This window comes from Meles meles, chromosome 6 (genome assembly GCF_922984935.1).
Source record: "Meles meles chromosome 6, mMelMel3.1 paternal haplotype, whole genome shotgun sequence".
Taxonomy (NCBI): Eukaryota; Metazoa; Chordata; class Mammalia; order Carnivora; family Mustelidae; genus Meles; species Meles meles.
The window spans coordinates 31,847,931-31,869,393 of NC_060071.1; the positions used below are offsets into that span (position 1 = coordinate 31,847,931).

At 37.1% G+C, this 21,463-nt stretch overlaps 1 protein-coding gene across 2 annotated transcripts in view; it reads right to left on the bottom strand.

The window, feature by feature from the left end:
• Positions 1-21,463, bottom strand: part of SCAPER (S-phase cyclin A associated protein in the ER) — a 514,148-nt gene that overhangs the window by 116,428 nt on the left and 376,257 nt on the right. The gene's annotated exons all lie outside the window — the stretch shown is intronic.

Here is a 21,463-nt window from a genome sequence, read left to right on the forward strand (position 1 = left end):
ATAGAAGAAGAGGTAAAGAGTTTTCCAAACAGAAGTTAAAGAAATTCATCACCACTAAGCCAGCCTAATAATAAATGTTAAGGGGGACTCTCTTAGTGGAAAGAAAAGACCATAAGAAGGAATAAGAAAAGTAGGAAGAACAAAAGCAGTAAAATTAAGTATATCCATAAAAATCAGCCAAGGGATGGGGAGCTTTGGTGGCACAGGAAGTTAAGTGTCCGACTCTTGATTTTGGCTCAGGTCATGATCTCAGAGTTGTGGGATTGAGGTCCATGTTGGGCTCCACATTTAGCATGGAGTCTCCTTGGTATTCTCTTTTCCCTCTCCCTCTGCTTTCCCCCTTTTGTGTTCTCTCTCTCTAAAATAGTAAATAAATCTTTCAAAAAATCAGTCAAGAGATTCACAAAATATAAAGATATAAAGTATGACCATATTCCTAAAATGCAGTGGGGAGTGCAGGAAAAATTCAGTTCTTGGGTTCAAACTTATTATAGACTGCATTCGAACTTATGATGGACTGCTATATGAATAAGCTATTATATATAAACCTAATGATGATTACAAATAAAAAAATGGTAATAGACATACAAAAAGTAAAGAGAAAGGAATCTAAGTACATCATTAAAGAAAGCCAGGAACCTGTGAGAGAAGAAAGCAAGAGGAGATGGGATCAGAGAACTACAAAAACAACCATAGAACAAGTAACAAAATCTCAGTAAGTACATATCTATCAATAATTACTCTGAATGTAAACCAGTCCAATCAAAAGACATAGGGTGGGGGTACCTGGGGGGCTCAGTTTGTTGGGCGAGTGCCTTTGGCTCAGGTCATGATTCCGGAGTTCCGGGATCTGACCTTCTCCCCTCTCATGTTCTCTGTCACTCTCTCTCTCCCTCAAATAAACAGACAAAATCTTCAAAAAAAAAAAAAAAAAAAAAAAGACAGGGTGATAGAATGGATTGAAAATCAAGACCCATGTATATATATACTGCCTACAAGAGACTCATTTCATACATAAGACACTTGCAGACTGAAGTGAAGGGATGGAAAAACATTTATCATGCAAATGGAAGTAAATACAAAGCTCAGATAGCAATACTTACACTGGACAAAATAAAACAGACTTTAAAAACAAAGACTGTAACAAGAGAGAAAGAAGGATACCACATAATCATAAAGGAAACAATCCAACAAGAAGACATGACAATTATAAATATTTATGCACCCAACATGGAGCACCCAAATACATAAAGCAGCTACTAACAAACATAAAGGAAGTAATCAATATTAATACAATAATAGTAAGGGTCTTTATATCCCACTTAATTCAATGCATAGATCACCCAAACAGAATATCAATAAGAAGACAACGGCTCTGAATGTCACAATGGACCAAACAGATCTATCAGATATATTTAAAGGTTTTATTTATTTTTCACAAGTAGGCAGAGAGGCAAGCAGAGAAAGAGGGGGAAGCAGGCTCCCTGCTGAGCAGAGAGCCTGATTCTGGGCTCGATCCCAGAACCCTGAGATCATGACCTGAGTGGAAGGCAGGGGCTTTAATCCACTGAGCCACCCAGACGCTCCTGTCTTATTTCTGATCGAGGGGGGAAAGCTCTCAGTTTTTCACCATTGAGCGTGGTGTTAGCTGTGGGTTTTTCATAGATGGCCCTTATTTTTTGAGGTATGTTCCCCCTTAGCCCTTTGAGAGTTTTTAATCCTGAATGGATGTTCAATTTTGTCAAGTGCATTTTCTATATCTGTTGAAATGATCATATAGTTTTTATTTATCATTTCACATTGTTTTGTGAATATTGAACCACCCTTGCAACCCAGGGGTAAATCCCACTTGATCCTGGTGAATGACTTTTCTAATGTACTGTTGGACTTGATAATATTTTGTTGGGGATTTTGCATCTGTGTTCATCAGAGATATTGGCCTGTAGTTCTCTTTTTTGTATTTTCTTTATCTTGTTTTAGTATTAAGATAATGTGGGCCTCGTAGAAGGAATTTGAAATCATTATTTCAAATATATGATCTCTGTCTGTCAAATAAATAAATAAAATCTTAAAAAAAAAAGGAATAAGACAAAGATGTCTACTCTCCCCACCTGTATCAACATAGTACCAGAAATCCTAGCCACAGCAATCAGTCAAGAAAAGGAAATAAAAGACATCTAAATTGTTAAGGAAGAAGTAGAACTTTTACCATTTGCAGATGATATGATAGATATATATAGAAAACCCTAAAGACTCCACCAAAAAACTATCAGAACTGATAAATGAATTCAGTAAGGTCACAGAATGCAAAATCAATACACAAAAATAATAAAATACCTAGAGGAATAAACTTAACCAATGAGGTGAAAGATCTCTACTCTGAAAACTATAAAACACTAATGAAAGGAACTGAAGACAACACAAACAAATGGAAAGACATTCTGTGCTTGTGGACTAGGAGAACAAATATTGTTAAAATGTCCATAACTACCCAAAGGTCTACAGATTTCATGCAATCCCTATCAAAATACTGACAGCATTTTTTTACAGAACTAGAACAAAGAATCCTAAAATTTGTATGGAATTACAAAAGACCAAAAGTAGTCAAAACAATCTTGTAAAAGAACAAAACTGGAGGTATCATAATCCCAGATTTCAAGATATACTGCAGGGCTGTAGAAATCAAAACAGTATGAAATTGGCACAGAAACAGACACATTGATCAGTGTAACAGAATAAAGAGCCCAGAAATAAAAGCATGGTCAACTGATCTTTGACAAAGGAGGCAAGAATATGCAATGGGTAAGAGAGTCTCTTCAACAAATGGTGCTGGGAAAACTAGACAACTATATGCTAAAAAATGAAACTGGACCACATTCTCTTACACCATACTAAAATATAAACTCAAAATGGAGTTTAAAGATCTATATGTGAGCCTGAAATGATTAAAATCCTAGAAGAGACCATAGTAATTTCTCTGCCATCAGCTGTAGCAACATCATTCTAGGTATAACTCCTAAGGCAAGGGAAATAAGAGCAAAAATAAATTATTGGGACATATAAATTTATAGATTTATTTTAAATCAAAATTAAAAGCAAAATTTAAATTTTTGCATGAGAAAGCAAACAATCAACAAAACTAAAATGGGAGACTGAACAACCTACTGAATGGGAGAAGATGTTTGCAAATGACCTATTCAGTAAAGGGTCAGTATCCAAAAAATATAAAGAACTTACACAACCTAAAACCCCAAAACAAAATAATCAAATTAAAAAATGGGAAGAAGACATGAACAGACATTTCTCTGAAAAAGATATCCAGATGGCCAACAGACACATGAAATGATGGTCCATGTCACCAATCATCAGGGAAATGCAAACCAAAACCACAATGAGATATCACCTTACACCTGTCAAAATGGCTAAAATTAAAAACACAAGAAACATCATGCTGGCAAGGATGTGAAGAAAAAGAAATTCTCATGTACTGTTGGTGGGAATGCAAATTGGTACAACACTTAAAAAAAAAAGTAGTATGGAGGTTCCTCAAAAACTTAAAAATAACAAGATGGGATTGGGAGGGAGACAAACCATAAATGACTCTTAATCTCACAAAACAAACTGGGGGTTGCTGGGGGGAGGTGGGATTGGGAGAGGGGGAGGGGGCTATGGACATTGGGGAGGGTATGTGCTATCGTGAGTGCTGTGAAGTGTGTAAACCTGGCAATTCACAGACCTGTACCCCTGGGGATAAAAATACATTATATGTTTATTAAAAAAAAAAAATTTGGAAGGGGAGGCGAACCATAAGAGACTATGGACTCTGAAAAACAACCTGAGGGTTTTGAAGGGTCAGGGGTGGGAGGTTGGGGGAACAGGTGGTGGGTAATGGGGAGGGCACGTTTTGCATGGAGCACTGGGTGTTGTGCAAAAACAATGAATACTGTTACGCTGAAAAAATAAATAAAATGGAAAAAACAAACAAACAAACAAACAAAAAAACTTAAAAATAGAACTACCATATGATACAGTAATTCCACTAGTGGGTATTTACCCAAAGAATACAAAAACCCTAATGGAAAAGATATATGCAACTCTATGTTTAATGCAGCACTACTTTTCATAGCCAAATTATGGAAATAGCCCAAGTGTCCATCAATAGATGAATGGATAAAGAATGGATAAAGAAGAAGAAACACCAGTTTCATCATGTTTGAAATTTACAACGTCTATAGTTAGGAATCTATTTCTTACAGCTTTTCTATTCTAAATTTTGTCCTGCTCAGTTTGAGATTATATAAGGAATCAATTGACGTAAGTGTATGCAACTTGGTTGTAGTAGAAAAATTTTGATTTATAACTATGCAGAGGTTAAAAAAATAACTATGCAGATGTTAATTTTCCCGATTTTGGTAAGTATTCCTTAGATTTTTTTTTAAACCTGGGTTTGAGAAATTGAGGAATGGAAATTAATCTCTGGGGAATTCTATCAAACATTCAAGGAAGATATAATACCCATTCTACTGAAGCTATTTCAAAAAAATAGAAACAGAAGGAAAAGTTCCAAACTCGTTCGATATGGCCACAATTACCCTGATCCCCAAACCAGGTAAAGACCCCATCAAAAAGGAGAATTTCAGACCAATATCCCTGATGAACATGGGTGCCAAAATACTCAACAAGATCCTAGCTAATAGGATACAATAGTACATTAAAAGGATTATCCATTACAATCAGGTAGGATTTATTCTCGGGATGCAAGGGTGGTTCAACATTTGCAAATCAATCAAAGAAGAAACAAAAACCATATGATCCTCTCAACTGCTGCAGAAAAAGCATTTTCCAAAATACAGCCATCCTTTCCTGATTAAAACTCTTCAGAGTGTAGGGATAGAGGGAACATTCCTCAATATCATAAAAACCATCTATGAAAACCCCACAGTGAATATCATTCTCAGTGGGGAAAAGCTGAGAGCTTTCCCCTTAAGGTCAGGAACACGACAGGGATGCCCACTCTCACCACTATTACTCACCATAGTACTAGAAGTCCTAGCAACAGCAATCAGACAACAAAAAGAAATAAAAGGCATTCAAATTGCCAAAGAAGAAGTCACTCTTCATAGATGACATGATACTTTATGTAGAAAACCCAGAATAGTCCACCCCTAAATTATGAGAACTCATATAGCAATTCAGCAATGTGGCAGCATACAAAATCAATGCACAGCAATCAGTTGCATTTCTATACAATAACAGTGTAACTGTAGAAAGAGAAACTAGGGAATCTATTCCTTTACAAAAGCACCAAAAACCTTAAGATACCTTGGAATAAACCCAACCAAAAAGGTAAAGGATCTGTACTCTAGAACCTACAGAACACTTATGAAAGAAATTGAGGAAGACACAAAAAGATGGAAGAACATTCCATGATCATGGATTGGAAGAATAAACATTGTTTAAGTGTCTATGCTTCCTAGAGCAATCTACACTTTCAATGCCATTCCTATTAAAATACCATTGGCATTTTTCAAAGAGCAGGAATAAACAATCCTAAAATTTTATGGAACCAGAAGAGACCCCGAATTGCCAAGGGAATGTTGAAAAAGAAAACCAAAGCTGGCCTCATCATGTTGCCTGACTTCATTCCATGTTACCAAGCTGAGATCATCAAAACAGCATGGTACTGGCACAAAAACAGACACATAGACCAATGGAACAGAACAGAGAGCCCAGAAATGGACCCTCAACTCTATGGTCAGCTAATCTTTAACAATCAGGAAAAAATATCCAATGGAAAAAAGGAAGTCTCTTCAATAAATAGTGCTGGGAAAATTGGGTAGCTACTTATAGAAGAATGAAACTCGACCATTCTCTTACACCATACACAAAGATAAACTTAAAATGGATGAACGACCTTAATGTGAGGCAGGAATCCATCAAAATCCTAGAGAAGAACATAGGTAGTAACCTCTTTGACATCAGCCACAGCAACTTCTTTCAAGACACATTTCCAAAGACAAGGGAAACAAAAGTGAAAATGAACTTTTGGGACTTCATCAAGATGAAAAGCTTCTGCACGGCAAAGGAAACAGTCAACAAAACAAAGAGGCAACCCACGGTGGGAGAAGATATTTGCAAATGACATTATAGACAATGGCCTGATATCCAAGATCTATAAAGAACTTCTCAAACCCACACCCCAAAAACAGATAATCATGTCAAAAAATGGGCAGAAGAGATGAACAGACACTTCTCTAAAGAAGACATACAAATGGCTAACAGACTCATGAAAAAATGTTCATCATCACTAGGCATCAGGGAGATTCAAATCAAAACCACATTGAGATAACACTTTACACCAGTTGGAATGGAAAAAATTAACAAGGCAAGAAACATCAAATGTTGGAGAGGATGTGGAGAAAAGGAAACACTCTTACACTGTTGGTGGGAATGTAAGTTGGTGCAGCAACTTTGGAAAACAGTGTGGAGGTTCCTCAAAAAATTAAAAATAGAGCTACCCTATGACCCAACAATTGCATTACTGGGTATTTACCCCAAAGATACAGATGTAGTGAAAAGAAGGGCCATCTGTACCCCAATATTCATAGCAGCAATGTACATAATAGCCAAAAGAGCTGAGATGCCCTTAAACAGAAGTATGGATAAAAATGATGTGCTCCATATATACAATGGAATATTACTCAGCCATCAGAAAGGATGGATATCCAACTTTTGCATCAACATGGATGGGGTTGGAGGAGATTATGCTATGTGAAATAAGTCAAGCAGAGAAAGATAATTATCATATGGTTTCACTTACTTGTGGAACATAAGGAATAGCATGGAGGACACTAGGGGAAGGAAGGGAGAAATGAAGGTGGGGAATCAAAGGGAACCATGACAGACTGTAGACTCTGAGAAACAAACTGACAGTTTTAGAGGGGTGGAGGGTGGGGGATGGGTTGGCCCGGTGATGAGTATTAAGAAGCACATGTATTGCATGGAGCACTGGGTGTTACACATAAACAGTCAAACTTGGAACACCTTATCAAAAACTAATGATGTACTATATAGTGACTAACATAATTAAAAAAATAAATAAAAAGGAAAAAATTTTCATTTCTATAGTACTCTTCATTCTGTCATAAAGGTGAGAATTTTCATTGGGTATCTTTTTCTTTCACCCAAAGGACTTCTTTAACACTTTTAGAAGTGCAAACCTATTGTCAACAGATTCTCTTAGGCATCTACTTTTTAATATGCAAATGTATTTAATTCACCTTCATTGTTAAAGGTTTTGTTTTGGTTTTTGCTAGATACAGAATTCTGGATTGCTGTTTTTTTCTAAGGATGTTCAGGGTCTTCCAGATTTTGTTGATGTATTGGACTCTATTTGAATCATTATTTGCCTGTATAGAGTGTGGCTATTTTCAAATTTTTCTCTTTAGGTTTGATTTTCAGCAGTTTGACTGACAGACCTAGGCATGATTTTCTTTGTTGTTATTCTTTTTGGAGTTTGTTGAGCTTCTTTCATCTGCTTGTGTATGTCTTTCACCAAATCTGGAAAAATTTTAGCCATTATTTTTTCCTAAGTATTTTGATGCCTCATTCTCTATTTTCCTTCTAGATACCCAGTGTATACTACATGTGTATTACACTGTTTGATACCGTTCAACAAATGCCCGAGGTTCTGTTCCTTTCCTTTTCTTCTTTGTTGTATCCCCACCTTTTCTATTCTTCAGATTGAATAATTCATCTTAATACAACTCAAGTTCAACAACTATTCTTTCTGCTACCTCCACTCCTTTTAAAAATTGAATTATAGGAGATGGCATGGACAGTGACAACATGGTGACATGGCAGCTAGTGGTGCTGGCACATGCTTTGAATTATAGTGCCACTGAGATTGTCAGCCACTGCTGGGTGAAGGGGGGGCAAGGTGCTGAAGTACAGACACACTGCCTGGAGATGTAGTATGAGGTGGACTTGGATGACCACTCCAGTGAGTACTCATGCATCTTCCTCCCAGAGCATTCAGTCAAGACCAGCACTGAAATGAAGGGGCTCCCCAACATCAAGGCCAGGAATAAGTCAGAGCATGCCACTGAGGGGGAGATAGTCATGCTGGGCTGCAAGTTGGACTCCTTATCCCTGGTCAGCAACTGGGTATGGTAAAAATAGTAGCTCCAGGGACCAGGTCATCAACAACTGCTCCCAGAGTAAGTCCTTCGTGGTGGCCTTGGAGACCAAGATGGAGCTGCATATCTTGAATCTGGATGTCGAGGCAGACCCTGGCAAGTATGCCTGCAATAGCACCAACTTGGAAGGCACCACCAGCCAGACCATCATTGTGCCACATGTGCAAAACCACTTTGCCATGCTTTTGCCCTTCCTGGGTGTAGTAGTTGAGGTGCTGGTGCTGCTCACAAGTTATTTTCATTTATGAGAAGCAGCAGAAGCCGGACAATGTCCTGTAATGACGATGGCATGGGTTCTGTTCCTCTGAAGAGTACTGGGCATGTGAACAATAAAGGCAAGAACATTTGCTTGAGGAACTCCAACAAAGGCCCCCAGTCTCTGTCCAGTGCAGCCTAGCTGTCTGGTATTTGCAGATTCCATGTTCTTTCCTCCTAAGGGAGACCTGCCCCACGAAAGCAGACCACGCCATGGGTCAGATCACATTTCTTTCCTTTTTAAAACTAAACTAGGGTTTTCTACATGTAGAATTCTGTTCCTAAGGGGTTTTGTTTGTCCTTTTGAAACATTTTGTAAGCACCTTGGGGGAGCCATAAGCGTCCTGTGAGACCCCTCTTGTCCTCTGCCTGTCCCCTTGTGATCCCTGCACCTGTCCCTCCTGTCCTACCACTGTTTCCTGCCTATACCCTGCTGCCCCCAACCCATCCCCTCCATGTTCCTTGGCCATTTAGCCTCCTAGCCTATCATGGAAGCTTATCACCAGAAAAAGCCTGGTCTTTTTCTGGGGTCTACCTTTTAAAGCTTCTGGGCCTCGTTGGGAGTCTTGCAGAGGGGTAAAATGTTGTACATGGTATGAATATCCTGTCTATCTGAGACAGTGCTGGTGGGCTGTCTTGGGTCTGTGTTGTGAGTTGAGACAGCTTGGACCATGTGGCTTCTGGCAGGCCCTATCTGGGCCCTCACTGCTCTGGCTGTCCACACACCCAGTTACAGGGGAGTAGTCTGGTGACAGAGGCTGCAGGAATTGCTGTGATAGCAAATGCAGAATACTTACCCCAGTTGTTCCCTGCACCTAACTTGCCCATCACCTGTCTATTCACCAATAAAATAAATAAATAAATAAATAAATAGAATTATAATTGACATTCAAAATTACAGCAGTTTTAAGTGTACAAGATAGTGATTTGATATTTTTACACGTTATGAAATAATCACAATAGGTCTAATTGCCATTCATTATCATACAAAGGTATTACAATATTATTGACTCTATTCCCCATGCTGTACATTATGTGCCCATGGCATATATATTTTATGACTGGAAGTTTGTCTCTCAGTCCTCTTCACCTATTTTTTCTATCCTTCCACTCTCCCTACCCTCTGGTAATCACCAGTTTGTTCTCTGTATCTATGAGTCTGTTTCTGTTTTGTTTTGTTTTTCAATACTCCATATAAGTGAAATCATACTTGTCTTTCTCAATCTCACTTATTTCACTTAGCACAGTACTCTCTAAATCCACCCATGTCGTCACAAATGGCAAAATTTCATTCTTTTTTATGGCTAAATTATATTCCAGTGTGAGTGTGCGCGTGCGTGCATGCATCTCACATCTTTATCCATTCATCTACTGATGGACATTTAGGTTGCTTCCATATCTTGGCTATTGTAATAATGTTGCAATAAACATGGAGATACATATATCTTTCCAAATTTCCATTTGCTTCAGATAAATACCCAGAAGTGGAATTACTGAATCATATAGTAATTCTATTTTTACTTCTTGTGTAATCTCCATACAGTTTTCTATATTGGCTGCCCCAATTTACATTCCTACCAATAGTGCCTGAGAATTCCCATTTCCACGTCCTCACCAACAGCTGTTACTTTTTGTCTTTTTGATAACAGCCATTCCCCTTTCACCTCCATTCTGCTCTTAAGCCCACTAGTGAATTGTTTTTAAAAATTTAGACTTAGTTTTATTTTATTTTATTTTATTTTTTTTAAATATTTTATTTATTTGACAGAGAGAAATTACAACTAGGCAGAGAGGCAGGCAGAGAGAGAGGAGGAAGCAGGCTCCCTGAAGAGCAGAGAGCCCGATGCGGGGCTCGATCCCAGGACCCTGGGATCACGACCCGAGCCGAAGGCAGAGGCTTTAACCCACTGAGCCACCCAGGCGCCCCTATTTTATTTTTTTAAAAAGATTTTATTTATTTATTTGACAGACAGAGATCACAAGTAGGCAGAGAGAGAGAGGAGGAAACAGGCTCCCCACAGAGCAGAGAGCCTGATGCGGGGCTCGATCCCAGGACCCTGGGATCATGACCTGAGCCGAAGGCAGAGGCTTTAACCCACTGAGCCACCCAGGCGCCCCTAGACTTAGTTTTAAATAATTTTACAATTCTCCCAGCTTTCCCTAATGTTAACATGCTACAAAATTATGGCACAATTACCAAAACCAGAAAATAGATCTTACTAGAATTTTCCCAGTTTTCTCACTAATGTGCTTTTTTTTTTGACCCCAGGATCCAAATCAGGATCCCACAAAAAATTTAGTTGTCACATCTCTCTAGCATCCTCTAATCTGTGAATTTTTCAATCTTTGCATTTTGGTTAGTCATTTCATAGACTACCCTCAATTTGGATCTGTCTGATGTTTTCTCATGACTAAGTGATAGTTATGCATTTTTTTATAAGAATACCTCAAAAGTGATGCTATGAACTTCTAAGTAGATAATATCAGAAAGTAAATGATGCTGATATGTTGTTTCTGGTGATACCAGCTTTGATCACATGGTTAAGGTAATATCTACCAAGTTTTTAATTGTAAGGTTTCTATTTTCCCTTTTTGTAATTAAAAGTTTTCTTGTGGGGAGTTACTTTGAGGCTTTGAAAATACTCTGTTTCTTGTCATACTTTTGCTCACTAATTTTTACATCCATTAATGATTCTCTCCTGCAGTATTTATTACTGTGGTATTTGTCTAATGGTAATTTTTCTAATTATCATCACTCCCTCTCATTTATTATTCAGTGTATTTTTTATTTCAATTACTGTACTTTTTTAGTTTGATTTTCTTTTTTAGAGCAGGAGTTTGACTTTGTTAGACTCAAACTGCAAAACTATTCACAGACAGCAGCATTTTTGTCTTTAGCTCTGTCTGTCCCGTACATTTATGGTACTAGGATAATTCAGACATTTAAAAATAATTAGGGGATCCCACTTTCTGGCTCTCTCATTTCTGAACTTAATCCTCACATTCTAGCAGTTGTTTTTGTCTTGAATTGTCCTCTAGTTCTTCAGGCCAGAAAGACTGGATTTTCTATGGTAATTCTAGTAGTTGCATGTGTACCAACTATGCCCTGCTCTCAGCTAAAAAGGCATAAACCAGGGAACTCACACAATGCTGTTCTCCTCTTCTAAGTGTCTATTCCAATCAGAAAGTGTCAGCTTTTGAATGACCTCTAGTACCTTTAGGTTTTTTTTTCATGCTTTACCCAGTTATAGGAGCCTATTCAGTTATACCTAAAGCAGAACAGGATCCTATGTATAACTGATTCTTTGACATTTATGAAGACTTGCTCAGAGGCTTCTACACAGTCAATTCTTATAAATTTTCCATGTGTTCTTATAAAGCATGTATATTTCTAATATTGGATATAAGGTTCTTTGTGTTAAACCAAGTTTGTTAATTTTTACATATTTAATAATTTCATTTGCTTTACCTAACATCTGAAGGCAGTGTGGTAAAATCTCTGTTAAGAAGCTAGATGTGTCAATTTCTTCCTCAAGCAGTCAATTAATGATTTTAGGTTATAGTCACAATGATGGTGATGATACTATTTCATATGACTGCACTGGAAGGACAATTAAAGTTATACCATAATGTTCTTATAACATTACATACATCCAATAATTACGCAGAATCCTTAACATGGTAAACAATTTGAGTGTTTTATACAAAGAGAATGATATAGAATCTCTATTATGGGGGTGCCTGGGTGGCTCAGGGGTTAAGCCTCTTTCTTCAGCACAGGTCATGATCTTGGGGTCCTGGGATTGAGCCCCGCTCTTTCCTCAGCAGAGAGCCTGCTTCCCTCTCTTTCTGCCTGCCTCTCTACCTACTTGGGATCTCTGTCAAATAAATAAATAAAAATCTTAAAAATTTTTTTATTATGTAAAATTCTAACACTGAAAACAGCATTCTGCAAACATCATACAATAAATGACAATTACATACTTAAAAAATAAAGTTATAATCTGCTAGCCATTTACATGTCTCCTTTGGAGAAGTGTCTGTTCATGTCTTCTGCCCATTTCTTGACTGGATTCTTTGTTTTTTGGGTGTTGAATTTGAGAAGTTCTTTATAGATCTTGGATACCAGCCCTTTATCTGTAATGTCATTTGCAAATATCTTCTTCCATTCCATGGGTTGCCTTTTAGTTTTGTTGATTGTTTCCTTTGCTGTGCATCCTTTGTGTTTCATCTTGATGGAGCTCCAATAGTTTATTTTTTTAAAAAAAGATTTTATTTATTTGAGAGAGCGAGCAAGAGAGAGAGAGAGAGAGAGAGACCTGAGGTGAAGGCAGATGGTTAAGCTACTGAGCCATCCAGGCAGCGCCCAATACTTGATTTTTGCTTTGGTTTCCCTTGTCTTTAGAGACATGTCTTCCAAGAATTTGTGTTCAAGGTCCAAGAGGTTGCTGCCTGTATTCTCCTCTAGGATTTTGATGGATTCCTGTCTCACATTTAGGTCTTTCATTCATTTTGAGTTTATCTTTGTGTATAATGTGAGAGAATGTTCCAGTTTCATTCTTCTGCATGCAGCTGCCCAATTTTCCCAACGTCGAAGATTAGTTGACCACAGAGTTGAGGGTCCATTTCTGGGCTCACTACTCGGTTACATTGATCTATGTGTCTGTTTTTGTGTCAGTACCATATTGTTTTCATGACCACAGCTTTGTAGGATAGCTTAAAGTCTAACGGCTAACAGACACATGAAAAAATGCTTCATAGCACTAGCCATCGGGGAAATACAAATCAAAACCACAGTGAGATACCACCTTACACCAATAAGGATAGACAATATGAACAAGACAGGGAACAACAACTGGTAGCAAGGATGTTGAGAAAGGGGAACCCTCCTACACTGTTGATGGGAATGCAAGTTGGTGCAGCCACTCTGGAAAACAGTATGGAGGTTCCTCAAGAAGTTAAAAATAGAGCTGCCTATGACCCAGCAATTGCACTACTAGGTATTTACCCCAAAGACACAGATGTTGTGAAAAGAAGGGCCATATGCACCCCAATGTTCATAGCAGCAATGTCCATAATAGCCAAAAGAGCCAAGATGCCCTTCAACAGATGAATGGAAAAAGAAGATATGGTTCATATATACAATGGAATCTAATTCTGCCATCAGAAAGGATGAATACTCAACATTTGCATTGCCATGGATGGAACTTGAAGTTATGCTAAGTGAAGTAAGTCAATCAGAGAAAATTATCATACGGTTTCACTCATATGTGGGACATAAGGAATGGAGCAGAGGACAATAGGAGAAGGGAGGGAAGACTGAAGGGGAAGAAATCAGAGAGGAAGACAAACCATATATATGAGACTCCTGACTTTGGGAAACAGACTGAAGGTTACGAATGGGGAGGTGGGTAGGTGGATGGGGTAACTGGGTGATGGGCATTAAGGAGGGCAGTGATGTGATGACCAAGTGCTATCTGCAACTAATGAATCACTGAACATTATACCAAAAAATAATGATGAACTATATGTTGGCTAATTTAATTTAAATTAAAAAAGAAAAAAGTTATAACCTGACCCACATTTTTTTTTTTTTTTTTGATAGATCAATTCTGAATGTAGCTTTGAGGGTAAAACTTTACAACAATCAAAACATCACTTAAATGTTCTTGCCATACCTAAATTACAGTGTGTCAAGTAATAGAGTGGAAAGAATACTAGGTTGGGATTTAGGAAACCTGAGTTTGAATGACAGTTCTATTGGTAACAGGCTGTGAAACTTCTGGCAAGTACTCCACCCCATACATCTTCCATCCTTTTCCTCTTTGGAGTTCCACTGCTCTCATTTATAAAACAGGAGGACGAAACTAGACCAGATACTATGAAGGTCTCCTCTCTGGTTCTGATACTCTCTGTGTCACTAAGATATTTAGTCCATTAGACACAGACTTCACATTATTGATGAAAAAAGTGCAGGTTGTCCTTGATAGCCTGAATAAGTGCCACACAGTGAAAGGAGGTACTAATATGCAATTGGCATCAGGAAGAGTACCATTACCTATGGAGGACTGAAGGATTTCTAATCCCATATAATTAACTACAGAGTCCATGTGCTGGCTCCTTAGTACAAAGAAAACAATGTGGTTAACGGCCAGTTCCAGGCTTTTGCTGCTATAATGAAAATCAAACAGGCACCTGCATGGCTTTGCACATGACTCAGCAAAAAACAATCCCCTTGCTGTAGGGTTGCACTTGTATTTTCTTTGTTTATATAAGGAACTTCTTGTCACCTTCTGAAGTGCTCACCAATAGTCTCTTTGATCCAACAGAATCATATCAAATTATTTAAGGTTTGTACATCACATTTCAATTAACAAACTCCTTGGCTAAGAAAATATATACACATACTATATCAGCATAGTCTTTAAATATTCCATGAAGAATAGGTCACTATGAATTAAAACTAAGGATTCTAATAAAATATTTAATGCTTTTTAAAATGCAATGAAACATCAAGAAATTATAAGTCTTTCAATTAAATGCTTTTTCACTGAATCCTACTCAGACAATATTAGACATACATAAAATTAAAGTCATAAATATGTTGCTTTGTCTCATTTGTCAATTCAGTAAAGTGAGGACATATTGAATCAGGTTACAGGAAGGGAAACCCTGGATAAGGGCTCAGGAGACTAGGACCCAGGTCATGTTTCATCACTAGATACTTGTATGTTCTCTGTCACATTTCAATTTGCTCATCTGTAATATGGACTATTCACAATTTCAAACAGAAGTCTGTTAATCTATTTTCCTGGCACTCAGTAGTACTTTCACTGGTCTTTTAAACAATAAAAACATGTAATATAAATTTACCCTCTAACAATTCTTAAGTATATATTACAATCTAATTAACTACAAGCACAATGTTATAAAACAGATCTCCAGAACTTTTTCATTTCACATGACTGAAACTCAATACTCTCTTAACAGCAGCTTCCCACTTCCCTTCATCCCAGCTCCTGGCAACCACCATTTTACTTTCTTTTTTTATGATATCTCAAATAAGTAAAATCATGCACTGTATGTCCTTGTGTGACTGGCTTATTTTGTTTAGCACACTGCCCTCAGGTTCATCCATGTTGCAGCATAAGACAGGCCCACCTTCTTTTTTATGGCTGAAGAGTATTCCATATAGATAGATAGATAGATAGATATAGATATATATATATATACACACACACATACACACACACCTCCTGGTTATTATGAATAATTCTACATTGAAAATGAGAGTGTAAATGCAGGCCCACCTCTATTTATTGTGCTTCACATGGAAGATTTAGGGCAACCCTGCACTGAGCAAGTCTACTGGTGCCATTTTTCCAACAGCATTTGCTCACTTCATGTTTCTGTGTCACATACGGAAATTCTTGAAATACTTCAAATTTTTTCATTATTATATTTGTTGTGGTGATTCATAATCAGTGATCTATGATGTTAATCATTTTAGTTGTTTTGGGGTACCATGAACCTATATAAGATGATGAACTTGATAAAGGTGTATGTCATGACTGTTCCACTTACCAGCCATTCCCCCAACTCTCTTACCTTGGGCCTCCTTATTCCTTGAGGCACAATACTGAAGTTAGGCCAATTAACAACTTTATACTGGCCTCTACGTGTTCAAGTGACAAGGAGATTTCCAGGTTTTCCACTTTAAATCAAAAGCTAGAAATGACTGAACTAAATGAGGAAGGCACGTCAAAAGCTGAGACAGGCCAAAAGCTTAATCTCCTCACCAAACAGTTAGCCAAGCAGTGAATGCAAAGGAAAAGTTCTGAGGAATTTTTTTTTTCCTTGAAGGAAACTGAAAGTGCCACTCCAGTGAACACACAAATGATAAGAAAGTGAAACAGCCTCATGGCTGAGATAGAGAAAGTTTCAGCTGTCTAGATAGAAGATCAAACCAGCCACCACATCCCCTTAAGCCAAAACATAATCCAGAGGAAGGCCCTAGCTCCCTTCGATTCTATGAGGGCTGAGAGGTGAGAAAAATGTAGAAGAAAAGTTAGCAGAGGTTGGTTCATGAGGTTTAAAGAAAGAAGCCATCTCCATAACATAAAAGTGTAGGGTGGAGTAGCAAGTTATCTAGAAAATCGAGGTCAAGTAATTAATGAAAGTGGCTACACTAAACAGCAGATTCTCTCAATGTAAATGTAACTGCCTCCTAATGGAAGAAGATGCCATCTAGGACTTTCATAGCAAGAGAGGAGAAATCCATGACTAGTTTCAAAGCTTCAAAGGGCAGGCCAACTCTCTTGTTAGGGGTTAATGCTGCTGGTAGCTTTATGCTGAAGTCAATGCTTATTTACCATTCTGAAAATCCTAGGGCCCTTCAGAATTACACTGAATCTACTCTACCTTTGCTCTATAAATGGAACAAAGCGTGGATGACAGCACATTTGTTTATGAATCTGTTTTACTGAATACTTTAAGTCTACTACAAACACCTACTTGCTTAGGAAAAAAAGACTTCTTTCAAAATACTGCTGCTTATTGACAAAGTACCTGGTAACCCAAGAGTTCTGATAGAGATATGCAATAAAATGAATGTCGTTTTCGTGCCTGCTAACACAACATCCATTCCATTGATCAAGGAGATACTGTGAATTTCAAGGTTTATTACTTAAGAAATATACCTGTAAGGCTGTAGCTGCCACAGACAGTGATTCTTCTGATGGGTCTAGACAAAGTAAATTCAAAACTTTCTGTAAAGGATTCACCAGAGATGCCATTAAGAATGTTTGTGACAGTTGAGGGAAATTGGAAGGGGAGATGAACCATGAGAGACTATGGACTCTGAAAAACAACCTGAGGGTTCTGAAGGGGTGGGGGGTGGGAGGTTGGGGGAGCCAGGTGGTGGGTATTATGGAGGGCACATATTGCATGGAGCACTGGGTATGGTGCATAAACAATGAATTCTGTTACACTGAAAAGAAATTTAAAAAATGAAAGAAAAATTAAAAAGAAAAAAATAATAAATGTAAAAAAGGTAAAAAAATTCTTATATGCTATTTTTAACACGCAAATCATCTGTGATTTTGCTTCTATACACTTCTTTTAAAAATCTCAATTATGAGTCCTATTCGCCTAAAAAACTGTTTCATAATTTTTAAACGGTATGGCAGATACTGTGTTTAAAAGGCCCATAGACATTAGAATAAATCTTTTCTCTGGGGGGGATATTTGTGATTCATGGGAAGAGGTCAAAATATCAACATCAACAGGAATTTGGAAGAAGCTGGTTCCAACCTTCATGGAGGACTTTGAGGGGTTCTAGACTTCAGTGGAAGAAGTAACTGCAGATGTGATGAAAATAGCAAGAGAATTAAAAGTGGAGCCTGAAGATGGGGCTGAAAGGCTGCAATCTCATGACAAAACTTTAATGGATGAAGTGTTGCTTTTTAAGGATTAGGAAAGAAAGTCATTTCTTGAGATGGACTCTGATGAAGGCGCTACAGAGATTATTGAGATGACGAAAAAAGCGTTGAGAATATTACATAAAGTTAGCTGGTAAAGCAGTGGCAAGATTTAAGAGGATGGACTCCAATTTTGACAGAATTTGTACTGTGGGTAAAATGCTACCAAGCTGCATCACATGTAACAGAAAAATCATTTTTTTAAATTCTTTTTTTTTTAAAGATTTTATTTATTTATTTGACAGACAGAGATCACAAGTAGGCAGAGAGGCAGGCAGAGAGAGAGGGAGAGGAGGAGAAGCAGGCTCCCCACCGAGCAGAGAGGCCGATATGGGACTCGATCCCAGGACTCTGGGATCATGACCTGAGCCAAAGGCAGTGGCTTAACCCACTGAGCCACCCAGTCGCCCCCAGAAAAATCATTTGTGAAAGGAAGAGTCAACCAATGCAGCTAACTTTGTTCGTTGTCTTATTTTAAGAAGTTGTCAAATAAACTTAATCAAGGACATGAAAGATCTTTAGATTTGAAAAGTATAAAATATGATGAAAGAAACTAAAGACGACACAAACAAATGGAAAGATGTTCATGTGCTTCACATGGAAGATTTATGGCAACAAGTACTCTTAAAATGTCTATATTACCTAAAGCAATCTATAGATTTAATGCAATTCCTAGCAAAATATCAATAGCATTTTCCACAAAACCAGAACAAATAATCCTAAAATATGTATGGAATTAAAAAAAAAACCAAATAGCCAAAGCAATCTTCAAAAAGAAGAACAAAGCTGGAGGTATCATAATCCCAGATTTCAAGATATACAACCAAACTGTAGTAATTAGAACAGTATGGAACTGGCACAAAAATAGATACACAGATTAATGGAACAGAATGTTCCACAACTATAAATCCACAACTATACTGTCAATTCATCTTCAACAGAAGAGGTAAGAACATGCAATGGGGAAAAAAAAAATCTCTCCAACAAGTGGTTTTGGGAAAACTGGACAGCTACTTGCAAAAGAATAAAGCCAGATGACTTTTTTTTATACCATACTAAAAAAAAAAAAGACCCTCAAAATGAGTTAAAGACCTAAATGTGAGACCTGAAAACAGTAAAAATCCTAGAGGAGTACACAGGCAGTAACCTCTATGACATCAGCCACAGCAATTTTTTTCTAGATATGTTCCTGAGGCAAGGGAAGCAAAAGTAAAAATAAACTATTGGGACTACTTCAAATTTAAAAACTTCTGCACAGAAAAGGAAACACTCAACAAAACTAAAAGACAAACTAGTAAATGGAAGAAGATATTTGCAAAGGACATACCTGACAAAGAGTTAGTATCTAAAATATATAAAGAACTGATACAACTCAACATATGGGATATGGAATAGAGCAGAGGATCATAGGGACAGGGACGGAAAACCAAATGGGAAGCAATCAGAGAGGGAGACAAACTGTGAGAGACTCTTAAATCTGTGAAACAGACTGAGGGCTGCAGAAAGGGAGGTGGGTGCGGGGATGGGGTAACTTGGTGATGGGCATTAAGGAGGGCATGGGATGTTGATGAGCACTGCATGTTACATGCAACTAATGAATCATTGAACATTGCATCAAAAGCTAATGATATATTATATGTCAGCTAAACAAACAAGCAAATAAAATAACAACTCAATACCCAAGACAAATAATCCAATTAAAAAATGAGCAGAAAACATGAACAGAGAGTTCTCTGAAGAAGACATCTAGATGGCCAACATATGAAAGGAAAAGATACTCTGCATCACTAATCATCAGGGAAATGCAGATCAAAACCACAATGACATATCACCTTATACCTGTAAGAATGGCTAAAATAAAAAACAAGTAACAACAAGTGTTGACAAGGATTAGAGAAAAAGGAACTCTAGTGCATTGCTGGTGGTAATGCAAACTGGTACAGCCACTGTGGAAAACTGTATGAAGGTTCCTCAAAAAATTAAAAGAATTACCTTGTTATCCAGTAATTCCTCTACTGGGTATTTACTGAAAGAATATGAAAACACTATTAAAAAGAGATATATGCTCCTCATGTTTATTGCAGCATTATTTGCAATAACCAAATTATAGAAGTAGTCCAAGTATCTAATGACAGATGAATGGATAAAACCGTGGTATATCTTAGATTTGCTGACTTGTTTGTGAACTAACATGTGATCTCTACGGAAGAATGTTCCATGTGCCCTGAGAAAAATGTGTATTTTGCTGCTGATGAATGGAATATTTTGTATGCATGTGTTAGGTCCATTTGGTCTGCAGTATTGTTTAAAGCATCTATTTCCCTAATTAGTTTTCTTTCTGGATGTCTATCCATCATTCAAATTTGGGTACTGAAATACCCTACCTTTATTGCCTTGCTGTCTTCTTTTTCCTTCAGTTCTTTCAGTGTCTGCTTCTTATATCTGGGTGTCCTGATAGTGCCTATGTATTTACAATTGTTATATATTCCTGGAAAATTGAAAATTGTCCTTTATCTCTTCTGAGTCACTTTAGGACTATTAGTAATAGTCACTTTAACACTATTTAGTCTTATAGACATATGGCCACTCTACTCTCTTCAGGTTATTATTCACATGGAATATCTTTTTTTTTTATTTTTTATTTATTTATTTATTTATTTTTCACATGGGATATCTTTTTTTCAATTCTTTCACCTTCATCTTATGTGTGTCCTTAAATCTAAAGTGAGTCTCTGGAGTCTATTTGAGTAGACACTATATAACTGGATCTTGATTTTTGTGTGCCTTTTTATTGGGGAGTTTAACGCACTTACATTACAGTAATTATTGGTAGAAAAGGGCTTATTTTGTTTTCTATCTTATAGTTACACAGTCCCTCATTCTACTCCTGCTGTAGATTTGTGTTTTTGTTCTGCGGATTGTTTTGTAGTAACATGCTTTGATTCCTTACTTTCTTCTGTATCTTTGATAGGTATTTTCTTTATGTTACTAGTGGGCTTACATATAACATAGTTGTAATGATCCATTTTAATCTAATAATAACTTCAATTGTAAACAAATATGCTATCCTTTTACTTATCTCCCCAATATTTTATTTTATTGATGTCACTATATATATATATTTATATATATATATAGATATATATAGATATATATATATAGTTATATATATATATCTATATATATCTATATATATATATAAATATATATATATAAAATGCATGGAGCCCAGTGTGTGGCTTGAACTCATGACCATGAGATCAAGAGCTGGACACTTAACTGACTGAGCCACCCAGGTGCCCCACAAAATACCTATTTGTGTATTAGGTATTCATTAATGTATTTTTATAGTTATTACTATACTTTTATATAGAAATATACAAGTTGTTACCAGAAAATTTCTATATTATAATTCTATGTCAGAATTAAAATGATTTATACCCTCCTTGTTATAGTAATGCACAATTCTGAATCACCAGCAACTTTTTACACAGTTGACCTTTGAACAACATAGGGATTAGGGGTGCCAAC